Consider the following 15,784-nt stretch of genomic DNA (forward strand, 5'->3'; position numbering starts at 1 on the left):
TGCTACTTGGACTCTGGAAATTTCTCTTGAGATAGCTTCAGTCAACCAGAGTATTGTTATTAGGAAAGTCCATTTAGGCTTTAATGGACAAATCAATTGTTCTTACTAATAATAGAGATAATTGAGTGCAGTGGTAGGCTGCAGCTACCACAAGTCCAGTGCCCATTGGTGGAAGTCAAAGACCAGAATTGTGATAGAAAAGGAAGTAAAAGGAAGAGTACTTCTCTGCAGACACTTGAAGACCAAAGTGGAAAGTATAATTAAATCTCTTGGAAATGCCAGAGGCCAATGAGTGCTTCTACCTCAAGGCTTAGCATATTCTTTTTAACAGGCTTAATCCACTTTATTTTTCTTGTGTAGAAGTATATGGTGGCCATAGCTAGAGCCTGGATCCTCTGCACAGAAACTGGTTTGAGTCTTTACAAGATGATTAGTGAATTCTTGAAAGGGAGGTTTTGTGAACATAGTCTCTTTTGAGGTCAGGGGTGAGATAGCTGAGGTCTTAGAGGTGGCATCAAAGGTGGCCTTGGTGAAGTTGCTCAAGGTGGCAGTGCAGCCCCTGGCTAAGGTTTAGCAGTCGTTAGTACTGGCCAGCAGCAGCAGCAGCATCTTGGACATGGGCTGAGACGATGCCAGTGCCCCTGGGGGCAGGGATGAGGCACACCAGCACAGAGCCACAGTGAATCACCCTGCAAGGGACAGTGTGGGGCTTGTCAATGTTCTCATAGTAGCCTCGCCACACAGGGACAATAGAGAGGTTGGCCAGTATGATGGCCCCACAGATGGTAGTGGCTACTTCCTTTGAGTACTTAACACCCAAACCAATTTGTCCGTTGTAGTTCCCAATAGTGACAAATGCCTTGAACCAGGTGCTCTGGCCAGCACTCCTGCTTTTGCACAGACATATCTTCAAAACCTCGTTTGTGAGGGTTGCCGGCAAGAAATGTCAATTAACTCAGATGCCTTGATGGGCAGGGAGAAGAGAGATCTCCAGCAACTTGATCTTCAGGTCCTTGGCCTTGCCTCCTCGAGCTCTGCAACCTCAGCCTGAGTGCGACCTTGGCCCCAGATGCCACTGCCAAATCCTCCACGGAAGCCACCAGAACCTCCCATTCCACGGCGCTCAGGGCCCTCCCACAGTGCCAGCATCACTCGCCATTTGGTGTTTCCTCAGAAAAGAAGCAAGGCTTAGCTTTCTGAGCTGTAAGGAAACTCAGTGGTTTAATTTGTTTTGGTATTTGGCAGTAGGTTCAGAACTGCTTCAGCATGGCAATGGTACTTAGGGGGCAGGGGTAAGGGCTAGTGGTTAAGTTTTGTAAGCCTTGTCAAGGGTAGACCTGACTACAAGGTTACATGTCAAAACATGCCTCAGGAGAAAAGCCAGGTTAGGGTTAGTCCCTTGCCAACAGCAGTGGGGGTCTGGAGTGTGTATTGAATGCAGCAGGCAGGAGTGGGAAGGGAAGCAATATAATGTATGTATGTGATCATGAGCATTCTTTATTTCCCAGAACCACATGCAAAAGACGTGTGATTAATCTTTACCTTGGCTAAAATAAAACTACCATTTTAATTTTAATCCTCTCAATGATCTGACTAAAAGTACGCCACAAAGACAAACCTAAGCCCAGCTCACTATTCCTTCCCTATAGCCACACTGGAGCAGGTTGTAAAGGGCTGGAGAGATAAACATTTAAATAAGTTCATCAAGATCTTTGAGGTGGCAGTACAGTAGCTTGCCGGGGTCCAACCCCAGCAGGTCCAGGGGTCCCCAAAGGCGTGGACGGAGTCAGTGAAGAAGGAATGACATGGAAAGGGCGTTCAGATGATCATCATAGAAAGGTTCTCTAGCCACGTTCTGGTCAGGATCTCCAGTGAGGTTCTGGTTAGGATCTCCAGCCAGGATATGTGTCCATGTTCTCTTGCTAGGTTCTCCAGGTCCTCCAGCCAGGTTCTGTGGCCATGTTCCCTTGCTAGATTCTCCAGCCAGGTTCTGTCCAGGTTCTCCAGCCAGGTTCAGTCACCAGGTTCTAGTCAGGTTCTCTTGCCAATTTCTGTAGTCAGGTTCAGTCCAGGATCTTTTGCCATGTTCTCTCGCTAGGTTCTGTCTCTAGGTTCTGAGGCCAGTTTCTGTCCAGGATCTTTTGCCATGTTCTCTCCAGCGAAGTTCTTCTGTCTCTAGAGAACGTTCTGTGTAGGTTCTGTGCCTAGGTTCTGTCTCTCTTGGTTCTGTATTCTAAGTTCTGTGTTCTAAGTTCTGTGTCTCGCTGTCTTGTTACATCTGTATTTATACCAGTTGATTCAATCCTATCAATCTCTATTTCAAAGGTTAGGGCGTTTCTTATCTCCATTCCAGGGAGTAAAGATTATGTAGCTTAAGCATGATTGTTCATAGTTAAAGTGATTAATTACCCACCTGGCACTTAGTTAAGAGGTTTTATTCCCTCCCTAACTTCAGGGGAAAATCCCTACCTGGGGAAACAACCTTTCTCAGAGACCTTGGTTAAAACACATAGTGCCAAGAAGATGAGCAAACATATTAAGAACAGTAAGCCATATATGCCGGGTCCCTTGAAACAGCAAGCATGGACCGGCTCCCGGCAAATTCCCCCTTTTTTATTTTTTAAAAGCAGGCATTAAAAAGAAAAACCCGAAATGCTCTCTTGTATCCATTTTAAGAGTAGGATTGGCGCTTTCCGCTATTACCTGAGTCCTGATCTATCACCCCAGGCAGAGCTTGCCAATCCTGCACTTTCCCGGGGTGGAAAGGCTGCAGTGGGGTTAAGGATAAGGCTCCTTGGGCCTACCTCCTCCCATGCCTTTACATTTACCTTTCCTTCCTCAGAAAAGCATGGACATACTTCTTGTATAAAATGTTCCATTTGACTGGGAGTAACCTTAATTCCTCTGCTAGCAAGCATATGTGTTAAAAGATCAATACAGAGTCTTATTTCTTTAGACTCAGTATGGCACATCTTTTTAATCTAAAGATCAATACAGAGTCTTCTTTCTTTGGACTCAGTATGGCACATCTTCTCAATCTAAGTTCTGTACTATCCACCTTCTTACCCTACTTATCCTCTATAGGGGGGTCTGAAGTACCCTGGTGGAGTCCTATCCGTCCCGAATGTGGGGGTTCTCAATGGGGGGGGGGGGATTACCTAGGGGAATCCTGTTCCAGGGGTTCCCAAAGGTGTGGACGGAGTCGGCGAAGACTATCCACCCTCTTCCTACGGTGGAGTCCTATCCATCCCGAGAGTGGGGCTTACCTAGGGGTCCCTGTTCGGGCGCCATATGCTGGGGTCCAACCCCAGCAGGTCCAGGGGTCCCCAAAGGTGTGGACGGAGTCGGTGAAGAAGGAGGGACACGGAGACAGTGTTCCGTTGATCAGCAGCCTAGCCAGGATCTCTAGCCAGGATCTCCAGCCAAGTTCTGGTCTGGATCTCCAGAGAGGTTCTGCTCTGGATCTCCAGCGAAGTTCTGGTTCGGATCTCCAGCCAGGTTCTGTAGCCATGTTCCCTTGCTAGATTCTCCAGCCAGGTTCTGTCCAGGTTCTCCAGCCAGGTTCAGTCGCCAGGTTCTAGTCAGGTTCTCTTGCCAATTTCTGTAGTCAGGTTCAGTCCAGGATCTTTTGCCATGTTCTCTCCAGCGAAGTTCTTCTGTTTGTAGGTTCTGTGTTCTAAGCTCTGTATTCTAAGTTCTGTGTTCTAAGTTCTGTGTTCTAAGTTCTGTGTCTTGCTGTCTTATTACATCTGTATTTATACCAGTTGATTCAATCCTATCAATCTCTATTACAAAGGTTAGGGCATTTCTTATCTCCATTCCAGGGAGTAAAGATTATGTAGCTTAAGCATGATTGTTCATAGTTAAAGTGATTAATTACCCACCTGGCACTAGTTAAGATCATTTGGGGTTTTTCTTTTTAATGCTGGCTTTTAAAAAATAAAAAAGGGGGAATTTGCCGGAAGCCGGTCCATCCTTGCTGCTTGACACAGTCGCTGCAGGAAAGAAACATCTGCACAGCATATGTTTCAAGGGACCTGGCGTATATAGCGTACTGTTCTTAATATGTTTGCTCCCCTTAGCGCTGTGTGTTTTAACCAAGGTCACCTCTCCAAGAAAGGTTGTTTCCCCAGGTAGGGATTTTCCCCTGAAGTTAGGGAGGGAATAAAACCTCTTAACTAGTGCCAGGTGGGTAATTAATCACTTTAACTATGAACAATCATGCTTAAGCTACATAATCTTTACTCCCTGGAATGGAGATAAGAAATGCCCTAACCTTTGTAATAGAGATTGATAGGATTGAATCAACTGGTATAAATACAGATGTAATAAGACAGCAAGACACAGAACTTAGAACACAGAACTTAGAATACAGAGCTTAGAATACAGAACCTACAAACAGAAGAACTTCGCTGGAGAGAACATGGCAAAAGATCCTGGACTGAACCTGACTACAGAAATTGGCAAGAGAACCTGACTAGAACCTGGCGACTGAACCTGGCTGGAGAACCTGGACAGAACCTGGCTGGAGAACCTAGCGAGGGAACATGGCTACAGAACCTAGCTGGAGAACCTAGCAAGAGAACATGGACACAGAACCTGGCAAGAGGTCCTAACCAGAACCTCTATGGAGATCCTGACCAGAACCTGGCTAGAGATCCTGGCTAGGCTGCTGATCAACTGAACGCTGTCCCCATGTCATTCCTTCTTCGCCGACTCCGTCCACGCCTTTGGGGACCCCTGGACCTGCTGGGGTCGGACCCCGGCAGTAGCTCAGGGGTTTTCAACTGGTGTGCTGCAAGAATTTTTAAGATATGCAATAACGATTTAGTTGGGCATGATCTCTTTTCCTGTAGATTGTCAAATAAGAAAAGGACAATAGCCAACACAACACCATCCAGTGTGAATGAATCAAAATTACACCTATTTGTTTTGTCAGATGGGGGGAGGTATACATACTTTTGGTGTGCCGCAGAATTGTAGTATATGTGTGCCGTGAGACGAAAAAGGTTGAAAATCACTGCAATAGCTTATAACCTCTGAAAAGGTCATAGTGATGAGAGATTTGGTTATGACCGCTCTGCCTGGTGCCACGCCACGGCATCATATTTTGTCTTTGGCACTGAACTTCTTTAAAACAAAACTTTAATGATTGTGTGTAGGCCTTTGGGTTTTTCCAGCTTCACCTTAGATCCTAGGAAAAGTAACCCCAGGGAACGTATGGCCCCTTGAATGGGAATCGAACCCATGACCTTTCAGTGAGCAGGCCAACACTCTAAACTACAAGCAATACAGGCCAGGACAGAAGCCAAGATTTTTAAAATAGGATTGGGAATTGATAGATGACTTGGATCTTCATAATGAATTTGTTTAAGGCGCCTCTTGGAAGCATTTGGACATTTCTGCTATCAACCTGGGTGGCAGATGACCTACATCATTAGGTATCTTAGAAGAGTATGTGGCTTCTGAAGTACATAATTTTGATATTGCAATCCTAAAAGATATAGTTGACATTCTCAGCGAGTTAGGGTTCTGGTGCACTCAGCATGTGAATGAGAGTAGAGTGCTGAAATGACCATTACTGTAAAGGGTTGAGTTGAATTTAGAGTGCCCAGGAGAGCAATAGGTATTGAATGTTCAGTCCTTGAAATGGCAGAGATAGCTAAGTGAATAATGTGTAACAGTGAGCGTTTCCCATGTACCAGGCATTTTACACGAATTATTTTATTAAGCTGTTTCAACAGTTTGAAAACTGACTCAGAAAGCATTAGAGTTCTTTTTTGTTCGCTGAAATATATATTTAGTGGCCTTTGAAGGGTGGGCAAGAGCCTACTATAAAATACTAAACCAAATTAAACGACTGAGTTTCCTTCCAGTGTTTGGGTCTAGAGAAAGTGACGTGTGTGTGCCTGACCCCTGCTTCAGGAAGTCAAGTGTGTGGCAAGCCCTTTGGGAATTATAGTGAGGGGGGGTTATTTGCACACTGGCCCTCTTGAATTTGGACCAAGCCAAGTATAATCTGGTCACTGCATTCCCAGAGCTCATGGAATGACTTGACTATGTTTCTCAAGGACATTTATATGAGCCAGATTTGAAAGAGCTAAATCTAATCAAGAAAATGATTTTCAATTCAGCATCAGCCACCACAGCCTAGCCATTGTTCCTGAGGATAAAGGAACTTTCACAGTGGATCAACAGATAGATTAGAAATGAAAGGGGTTTCTCTTAAGGAGGTATATATGGAATGGGACACGCAATTCCAAAATTTAAGAGACGTATCGAATTCACAGCAAAATTGAGAAGAAGGTACAGAGATTGCTCATATGCCTCCTGGCCCCACATACATCCTCCCCTACTATTAACATCCCCTACCAGAATGGCACATTTATTAAAATTGTACCTATATTAACAATCACTCAGAATCCATAATTTACATTAGGATTCATTCACTCTTGGTAAACATTCTGTGGATTTAAGCTGTACATTCAATTCATGGTTGTACATTCTATGGGTTTGGACACATGTATTTACATGTATCTACCATTATACAGAGTATTTTCACTGCTCACAAAATCTGTGCTATTTACCACCCCCCACCTCCATCTGTTATTATCTAAGTGAAAGGATTTCTCTCCCTGAAGCCAATTTGATTTTGGAGTGTTGGAACTAAAGAATGACCTTGTTTTTTTAGACTCTAGTAATCTGGTATTCCGTATAAGACTGTTAGAAACTAGTCAGCTGTTTAGACTTTAACAAAGTGTAGTAAATGGAGTCTTATGCCAGCCCTTCATCACCTGACCATTTCCTCACCTTACTGAAAACCCTTACCAATATGTGGTTCTGTGCCTGCATTTTGTAGGCACAGAAGGCCTTTCTCACCCTCACGAACTGGACAGAATCCAGGCTCTGCTTTGGCTCTTATCTGGGTTCCTGGTGATGGAGTGAGGGAAGTGGTAGCTAGATGAATTGCCAGATGTGAGTTGTGAGTCCTAAATCCATCTGTTGCTTGGCCTGGTATCTTGGGTCAGCAGGAACCTGTCTTTAATTTAAAGCCTATAACTCCCTGACACCCAACATTCCAAGCCTTGTGCCTATACATGCTCTTGTTTATGAAAGAATGTTAAGGCTTTCCAAGCCTTGAGGCAGAGGACAGAAATATTTGTCTAAAGGGGAGCTCAGAGGTAAGAATAAATTGGCAGGATTTATTGAATAGGAAGAAGGAGAAAGCAGGGTTTTTCTGTGTTAGAGGGGGTAGGTATGTGATTCTAGCAAAAGGGCTTAGCTTTTTCAGCCAGGGGGAGTGTGGCAAGTGAGTTGAGCAAGAAGAGATGTTGCCATGGTGTTTTAATGTCCATGGGAGTAAGTAAGCCACTGCCAGTAAGTAAACCACCAGCTGAGCTGAGTGGTTTGGTAGAGTGCTGGTAGTGGCTGGTTCAGGTAGTGTATCACAGGTACCTTGAGTCAGACAAGTGATTAGATGGCATGGGTGGGCTTAGAAGCTATTTTTACTTCATTGCAGCTGTGTCCTGTCCTTGTAAGACAGAACTGTTAGATGTGCAAAGGAAACAGAAGGGTAGTGAGGCGCCCCCAATCCCAGGTCCTGGGTAATTGCAGCTCTGAAGTTTCATTAGCCACTTCTCTGTGTTAACCAGGAGAGCCTTTTAAAATATAACAACCTTTAAAGGGAAAACATAAGGAACTGCCTTTAAACATTCAACAACTATTTACTGAATACCTGTTATATGCCAGGTATTATTAGGCACTGGGAATAATACAGTGGTATGCAACACCAAGTGTCTGCCCTTGTAGAACTTACACTTCTGAGAGACAAATATAAAAGGAATATCATTTGCTCTGAAAAGAAATAAAGCAGGGTAGGGAGGTAAGAGAATAAAAAGAAGTACTCTTTTAGCCAGAGCTGGTGGTCTGCACAATTCAAGTAGTTTGTGAATTAAATTTTCAAATTTATTTTTAAAAAATGTTTTTTTTTTATTGATTTCAGAGAGGAAGGGAGAGGGAGAGAGAGAGAGAGAGAGAGAGAAACATCAGTGATGAGAGAATCATCAGTCGGCCTCCTCCTTCACGCCCCCCCCCCCCCCCCGGGATCAAGCATATGCTCTGACCAAGAATTGAACCCGTGACCTCTTTGTTCCTGAATCAACTGCTGAGCCACATCCAGCTGGGCTAAATTTTTAAATTTAGATAAATTTGAATTAAATGTAACAATACAATGATTGGGTGAGTAATAAGGCTGGTGGTTTCTGAGGAGGTGACATTGAGCTGAAACCAAACATCAATGATGAGAGAAAATCAGCTGCCTCCCGCACACCCCCTACTGGGGATCGAGCCCAGAATCTGGGCATGTGACCTTTGATGCTCAACCTTTGAGCCACACTGGCCAGGTTATTTAGACATTTGAAAAGAAAAAAAACTGAAATATAGTTTGTAGAGCCTGCACTGACTGTGACCTGACAGCATCCTCAGGGAGTTCTTCAGCTGTGGGGGGTGGGAGGTCAGGGACAACAGGAGGGAAGTTGCTGGTTTGGGAACCTGTTGTAGTCCAGACTGGGATTTTCTGATCAGAACCCGATGCCTACACCTGAGCAGTAGGGCATGGCTAGAGATATTGACAGAACTATAATGGTAGGGACTCATTTATACAAATGTCAAAGCAGCCATAGTTACTTTCAGACAATCCCCTCCATTTCCTGAGATTCTTTCTCAAGCTTCAAAAGGACCGATTCACATGTTCTATTCTCAAATTGCCAGTACCTCCCCTCCAGAACTCTAAAACTCTGATGACTTTGCCTATTAATATTTCAAAGTACAATCAGACAATATCTCTTTCTTCTTCCTGCCACCACCTCCACAAACTTCTTTGCAGCTACACCTGTAAAGTGGATCTCCTCAATTGGATTATTCCCAGTAGCATACAAACATGGCTCCAGTATCTTTAATCCTAAAAGCAAACTTCTTTGACACTGCAAACCTCGTAAGTATCTGCCTCTTTTCTATGCTCTTCTTGTTAGCAAAACTAAAATTATCATCTATTCTCTATCTTCTCATATTTCATTTCACTGGACCACTCCACTAAAGTAATTGGCTTTATCAAGATGATTTTCTCATTGCCAAGTATAGTAGCTATTTTTCTGACTATTTTATTTTTAGCATTTGAAGAGATGAACAGAATGATGTCCTGGAAATAATTTGTCTACTGTTACACTAGACTTGTTTTTTTTTTTCCTTTTTGACGGCTGCTGCCCAACTTACTTTGCTATTTTTTTTTAATATGATTTTATTTCAGAGAGGAAGGGAGAGGGATAGAAACATCAATGATGAGAATCATTGACCAGCTGCTTCCTCACGCCCCCAAATGGGGATTGATCCTGCAACCTGGGCATGTGCCCTTGACCAGAACCGAACCCGGGACCCTACAGTCCGCAGGCCGACGCTCTATCCACGGAAAAACCAGCTAGTGCCGTTGCCTCCATGATGTGACTCAGGTGTCTAACATATATCTCAAACTGAATTCCTGAGCTCCCACTCAAACTCCTGGTGCTCTCTACCTCAGTAAATAATACCACCATTCATGCAGTTATTATCCACATGTAGTCCATTAGCTATACCTCCAAATATATCTTTCTCTTCGCTCACAGATCCTATCCTAGTTTAAGCCTCCTAAAAGATCTTAACTACTTTCCTTCTTCCTCCAACTATAACCCATTCTCCATACAGTCACAAGAGTGATCTTTAAATTGTAGATTAGATGATTCCACTCACTAACCCTCCATTCCCTAAGGTTGCTAAACGCAAATAGAATAAAATCCAACTTTCTTAATGGTGTCCTCCATACAAAGCTCTTTATGATTGGATCCTTACCTGCTTTTCTGCCTTCATCTCTTTTCACTCTCCCCCATTCATTCAGTTCTAATGATGCTGGCCTTGCTGTTTCTAGGACATACCAAGCTCTTTTTTTAAAATATATTTTTATTGTTTTCAGAGAGGGAGAGAGAGGGAGAAACATCAGTGATGAGAATCATTGATCGGCCCCCACTGGGGATGGAGTTTGCAACCTGGGCATGTGCCCTGACCAGGAATCAAACCGTGACCTGCTGGTTCATAGGTCGATGCTCAACCACTGAGTCACACTGACTGGGCCCAAACTCAGAATATCTTAGAGCTTTTGCAAGTGCTCCACTTGAATACTTATCCCACCTCTTCCCATGTCTGGTGCCTTCCTCAGCAAGTTTCTGCTTAACTGTATTTCGTCCCCGCCCTTCTACCTTTACTCTCTAGATCAACTCTTTTTTTTTTTTTTTAATTTAGTTTTATTGCTTAAAGTATTACAAAGAGTATTACATATGTCTCCTCCCCCCCCCCCACCCACCCCCCAGTGTCTTGTGTCCATTGATTATGCTTATATGCATGCATACAAGTCCTTAGGGTGATCTCTTGCCCCCCTCTCCCGCCCCCCAACCCTCCCCAGCCTTCCCGCTGTAGTTTGACAGTCTGTTTGGTGCGCTGCTCTGACTCTGTATCTTTGTTCATCAGTTTATAATGGTCTTTCTTATCCATAAATGAGTGAGATCATGTGTTATTTTTCTTTCATTGACTGGCTTATTTCACTTAGCATAATGCTCTCCAGTTCCATCCATGCTGTTGCAAATGGTAAGAATTCCTTCTTTTTTACAGCAGCATAGTATTCCATTGTGTAGATGTACCACAGTTTTCTAATCCATTCATCTGCTGACGGGCACTTAGGCTGTTTCCAGATCTTCGCTATGGTAAATTATGCTGCTATGAACATAGGGATGCATATATCCTTTCTGATTGGTGTTTCTGTTTTCTTGGGATATATTCCTAGAAGGGGGATCACTAGGTCAAATGGGAGTTCCATTTTTAACTTTTTGAGGAAATTCCATACTGTCTTCCATAGTGGCTGCACCAGTCTGCATTCCCACCAGCAGTGCACAAGTGTTCCCTTTTCTCTGCGTCCTCTCAAGCACTTGTCGTTTGTTGATTTGTTGATGATAGCCATTCTGACAGGTGTGAGATGATACCTCATTGTTGTTTTGATTTGCATTTCTCGGATGATTAGTGACTTCAATTCTTGGTGCATGTGCACACAGGGACCCTGCTTCTTGGCGCAAGGCCACACCAAGCAACAGAGACTGTGATACTCGATTCTCGGCACGGGCACAGGGTGTCTCTGACTCCTGACACGTGCTAGGAGACTCTGATTTTTGGCACATGCGAGCCGGGTCTCTGTTTCAGCACAGCACAAGCGGGGTCCCTGATTCTAGGTGTGCACATGAGGCCACACTAAGTGCCTGTGACTCTGATCCTGGGCGAGCGTTGCTACCACCAACCCACAGCAGCCACACGTCTTGGTGTCGGAACTCATCAGTGACACTCGGGGGATGCAAAGCTCCCACTGCACACGGCCCAGGCCCCCGCAACTCAACATTTGAACCTTCTGGTGATAGTTAGAATGGGGCAACAATGAAACAAACCCCAGAGGAAAGAAAATGAGGAATTGCCAAGAAAGGAAATAAGTGGAAAGGAAGCATGAAACATGAATTCAGAGTAATGGTCATACAGTTCATACACCAGATGGATGAGAAAATCAATAATCTATGCAAAAGCTAGGAAGAAGTCAAAAGTGATATAGCTACAGTTAAAAACACCATGGAAGGTTTCAACAGTAGACTAGAAGAACAGAACAGAAATAAGCCCAATCTGAACAGCAACTGGAGAAAAAAATTAAAAAGCAGGAGGAGAGCCTAAGGGAGCTTTGGGACAATGCAAAACGAAGTAACATACATATAATAGGGCTGCCAGAAGGATAAGAAGAGCAGCAAGGATTAGAAAATCTATTTGAAGAAATAATGACAGAAAACTTCCCTCATATGGAGAAGAAAAAAGTTACAGAAGTACAGAGTCTCCCAGGTAAGATGAATCCCAAAAGACCCACCCCAAGACACATCATAATTATAATGGCAAATGTTAACAACAAAGAGAGAATCTTAAAGGCTGCAAGAGAGAGACAGAGAGTTACCTACAAAGGATCCCCCATCAGATTATCAAATGATTTCTCAACAGAAACACATCAAGCTAGAAGGGAATGGAAGGAGGTATACAAAGTGATGCAAAGGACTGAATCCAAGAATACTCTATCCAGCAAGAATATCAATCAAAATTGAAGGGGAAATCAGGAGATTTGCAGACAAAAAAAGGCTAAGGGAGTTTATTACTACCAAGCCAGCAATGCAAGAAATGCTAAAGGGAATGCTATAAAAAGAAGAAATAGAAAGGGAGGAAGGAACACAGGCATAAAGTACATAAATGGCTACAAACAAGTACCTATCAATAATAACATTAAATGTAAATGGATTAAGTGCTCCAATCAAAAGACATCGAGGCCTAACCAGTTTGGCTCAGTGGATAGAGCGTCAGCCTGCGGACTGAAAGGTCCCAGGTTTGATTCTGGTCAAGGGCATGTACCTTAATTGCTGGCACATCCCCAGTTGGGAGTGTGCAGGAGGCAGCTGATCAATGTTTCTAACTATCCATCTCCCTTTCTGTAAAAAATCAGTAAAATATATATATTTTTTAAAAAGACATCGAGTGAATGAATGGATAAGAAAACATGACCCATATATATGCTGTCTACAGGAGACCCACCTCAGAATAAGGGACTCACACAGACTGAAAGTGAAGGGATGGAAAAATATCTACCAGGCAAATGGAAATGAAAAAAAAAAAAGCTGGGGTAGCAATACTTATATCTGATAAAATATACCTCAAAGTGAAGACCATAACAAGAGACAAGAAAGGCCACTTCAAAATTCTAAACAGATCAATACAAGAAGAGGATATAACTCTGGTAAACATTTATGCACCCAAATACATAAAAAAACTTTTGGAAGATATCAGGGGTGAGATTGACAGCAACACAATCATAGTAGGAGACTTTAATACACCATTAACATCACTGGATAAATCCTCTAGACAAAAAATTAGAAAAGAAACTTCAATCCTAAACGACTCACTAGATCAGATGGACTTAACATCTTTAGAACATTCCACCCCAAAACTACAGAATATGCAATCTTCTCAAGCGCACATGGGACATTTTCAAACATAGACCGCATATTGGGACACAGGCAAAGTCTCTCCAAATTCAAGAGGATTTAAATCATACCAAGCATCTTCTGAGATCACAATGGCATAAAATTAGAAATTAACTACAGTAAAAACAATCACAAAAATTCAAACACTTGGAGCTGAATAGCATACTATTAATGAGTAGGTTACCAAAGAGATCAAAGAAGAAGTAAAACACATCCTGGAAACAAACGACAATGAAAATACAACAATCCAAAATCTTTGGGACACAATGAAAGCAGTACTGAGAGGGAAGTTCATAGCATCACACGCCTACCTCAAAAAACAAGAAAAACTGATAATAAACCATCTAACTCTGCAACTTGAAGAATTAGAGAGCAACAAGAAAAGCCCAGAGTGAGCAGAGGGAAGGAAATACTAAAGATCAGAGCAGAAATAAATGGCATAGAGACCAAAAAGACAATACAAAAGACCAATGAAACCAAGAGCTGGTTCTTTGAAAGGATAAACAAGATTGATAAACCTCTAGCCAGGCTCACCAAGAAGCAAAGAGAGGGGACCTAAATAAACAAAATCAGAAACCAAAGAGGTGAAATAACAACAGACCCCACAGAAATATGAAGAATCATAAAAAAAAAAAAAAAAAATACTATGAGCAGCTCTACTCCAACAAACTGGTCAACCTAGAAGAAATGGACATATTCCTAAAAAAATACGACCTTCCAAAAATCAGCCAGGAGGAATAAAAAAATCTGAATAGGCCGATAACTATGGAGGAAATTGAGGCAGTAATCAAAAAGCTTCCAACAAACAAAACCCCTGGACCAGACAGCTTCACAGGGGAGTTTTATAAAACATTTAAAGAAGAAATAAAACCTGTCTTCCTTAGACTATTCCAAAAAATTCAAGAGCAAGGAGCACTTCGAAGCGCTTTCTACAAAGCCAGCATTACCCTAACCCCAAAACCAGATAAATACAATACAAAGAAAGAGGATTACAGGCCAATATCCCTCATGAACATAGACGCCAAAATCCTCAACAAAATTCTAGCAAATCAAATCCAGGAATACATTAGAAAGATCATACACCATGACCAAGTGGGATTTATTCCAGGGATGCAAGGATGGTACAATATCTACAGAACAATAAATCTGATACACCATATAAACCAGGGGTGGGCAAACTTTTTGACTCGAGGGCCACAATGGGTTCTTAAACTGGACCGGAGGGCCGGAACTAAAGCATGGATGGAGTGTTTGTGTGAACTAACATAAATTCAACATAAACATCATTACATAAAAGGGTACGGTCTTTTTTTTTTTTTTTAGTTTTATTCATTTCAAACGGGCCGGATCCGGCCCGCGGGCCGTAGTTTGCCCACTGCTGATATAAACAAACTGAAATATAAAAACCATATAATCATATCCATTGATGCAGAAAAGGCATTTGACAAAATCCAACACCCTTTCTTGATAAAAAACCCTCAGCAAAGTGGGAATAGAAGGATCATACCTCAACATAATAAAAACCATATATGACAAACCCACAGCCAACATCATACTCAACAGGCAAAAACTAAAACCATTTCCCTTAAGAACAGGGACAAGACGGGGATGCCCACTCTCACCACTCCTGTTCGACATAGTACTGGTAGTATTAGCCATTGCGATTAGACAAGAAGAAGAAATAAAAGGCACCCAAATTGGAAAAGAAGAAGTAAAACTGTCCTTATTCGCAGATGACATGATATTGTACATAAAAAACCCTAAAGACTCCATCAAAAAACTACTAGACTTTTAATAAATGAATTCGGCAATGCAGCAGGATACAAAATTAACATCTAGATCAACTCTTGACCGTACTTATCTACCTACCTAACGTTCTTTAATTTAGGCTTACCATATCTACCCCACTAGAAGACAAACTCTCTGAAGGCAGAAGTCCCTTTTCTGTTTTGTTTACCACTGCCTAGGACTTGAGCAGAGAGGATACTAGGTAAATATTTGTTGACTGACTGGCACAGTCCAAACTGGTAGCTTTCTGAGCCAGTTAGTGGGCCATTGACTGGGCCTGGACTCAGAGATTCTCCTTAGGAAATCACAACCTGGCAATTGGCTTATAGGACATGCTGAATTCACACTTGCCTTCACCTCACTGATGTCTCCTGAGCCTGGCACAGGAATGCTTAACATCTCAGGGCCTGGCCTGGGGCTCCATGGATAGCCAGCTGGCAGGCTGGGCTGCAGTCTTTTCAGATTGTCCTCTCTGGTGGTCTTTGCCCCAGTGTGCTGGTTCCAAATGCCGCATTGGTGCTGGGGTCCTCTGGAATCCCATGGAATCAGGCAGATGGGAGGACATAGCAGGAGATGGTAGGTCATGTCATGGTTTTTGTAATCTATAAAAGACCCCTTGATGCACTGCACTACCCCACTCTTAACTGAGCCTACCCAATCCCTGCTGCTAGGATTTGCTGTGAATTTGATTTCACAGAGGGACACTAGCGCCGTAGGATTGGAGGCTATTTCCAGGGTCACACTGTGGGTGTATGATCAAACTGCCCTGGCACCCAGTCTCTGATGGCCATCCCAGGGATCTGGACAGGAGTCTGGGACCTGGAGAGAAGAGAGGACAGCTTCTGGAGGCGTCTCAGTGAGGG

At 43.0% G+C, this 15,784-nt stretch overlaps 1 pseudogene; it reads right to left on the reverse strand.

Annotated features, from left to right (window-relative positions):
- Positions 1–260: 260 nt before the first annotated feature.
- LOC118657903 lies at positions 261–1,159 on the reverse strand (annotated as a pseudogene).
- Between the last annotated feature and the right edge of the window lie 14,625 nt (positions 1,160–15,784).

This window comes from Myotis myotis, unplaced genomic scaffold (genome assembly GCF_014108235.1).
Source record: "Myotis myotis isolate mMyoMyo1 unplaced genomic scaffold, mMyoMyo1.p scaffold_m19_p_6, whole genome shotgun sequence".
NCBI lineage: Eukaryota > Metazoa > Chordata > Mammalia > Chiroptera > Vespertilionidae > Myotis > Myotis myotis.